This window comes from Lactuca virosa, chromosome 4 (genome assembly GCF_052849685.1).
Source record: "Lactuca virosa cultivar CGN04683 chromosome 4, Lactuca_virosa_CGN04683_v6, whole genome shotgun sequence".
NCBI classification, from domain to species: Eukaryota; Viridiplantae; Streptophyta; class Magnoliopsida; order Asterales; family Asteraceae; genus Lactuca; species Lactuca virosa.
The window spans coordinates 130,107,126-130,108,683 of NC_136429.1; positions in this window are offsets into that span (position 1 = coordinate 130,107,126).

A 1,558-nucleotide genomic window follows, 5' to 3' on the forward strand; every position below is an offset into this window, starting at 1 on the left:
ACTCTGTTCTTAGCCTCTTAACAAGATCTTCTCTTACTTTATCTCTTACATTGTTGTTAGCCTCTTAACGGGATCTTGTCTTACTCTACTCTAAGGGAGAAACCTCACTCTTTTATTTACCAGGCATGCTAACCTATTCTTACCCTTCTCTCTTGTGATCCCTCATGGATCCTTAATCTTTCTTCTTACTCTTAAATCGCTTACAGATTCCTTACTATTAACCCCTCATGGGTTACATCTAAGTTCTTATAAAGAACTCTCTAATCTTGTTCCTCGTAAGGAACTTTTCTTTATCTTTTCTAACCATACTATTTCTAGATTCTCACAATAATCATATACTTGTATTTCCAGAGGGAATCATCTATATCTTTCCCCGTAGGGGCATAACCTTATTCCCATAGGAATCATACTCTTTGTCCTCAAAGGAACCATACCCTTGTCCCCGAAGGAACCTTACTCTTGTTCCCGTAGGAACCATACTCTTGTTCTCGTAGGAACCTTACTCTTGTTCTCGTAGGAACCATACTCTAGTCCCGAAGGAATGTTACTCTTTGTCCCCGTAGGAACATCCATCTCTTATCCCCGAATGAACCATGCTCTAGTTTATTCCCGAATGAATCCTCGATCTCTTGTCCCCGAAGGAAACATACTTTTGTCCCCGAAGGAACTTTCTAACTCTTATTCCCGTAGTAATCTTTGTATCTTGTTCCGAATGAACCTACTATATTTTGTCCCTGAAGGATGATCTATCTCTAAGTATCATCAAGAGACCTCTTACCTTTCTCTTCTAGTACTTAACTCATTAAGTACTTAATCTTTATCTATTTCTAGTATTATATAGCATTCTACAATACTAATGATAGTTAGACATTCTTATTTACTCTTATGATTATATTACATATAATCATCTTCTATATCTTAGGTATTTAGCAAATACCATTTTCATCTAAACCCATATTTTCTTATATACATACATGCTCTACTACATGTATCTTATGTATACCTCTTTTATACTCTTAATATGTATACATGCTCTGATACATGTCTTACACATATTCTTCATCTATATTCTCTTTACTTGGGGACATTCACTTCGTGCCCTAAGCTTCAACATACACACACACACACACACATATATATATATATATATATATATATATATATATATATATATAAACATAAACTAGAGAGAGAGAGAAAAAGAGAGAGTAATAACTCACCTTATCAGTTAGTGATGATTAATTGTCCCATATTTCCTCTACTCTGTCATTGAGGCATCTTGATCCATCTTTCTTGCTCTTAGACCTATTTATACATACATATATATATATATATATATATATATATATATATATATATATATATACAAGTTCTTAATACTTGTATTAGCATATTAAGAGCATTTGACTCTTAAAAGGCAACGTAACCACTTAATATGTCTCTTAATCTTATCCAATTAATGAATTAAGCACCCCATTATGCCTAATTCATCATAATCTACTCTAGTTCATCAATTAACATCTCATTAGTTAAACTTTCAAACCCTAACTTTACATAC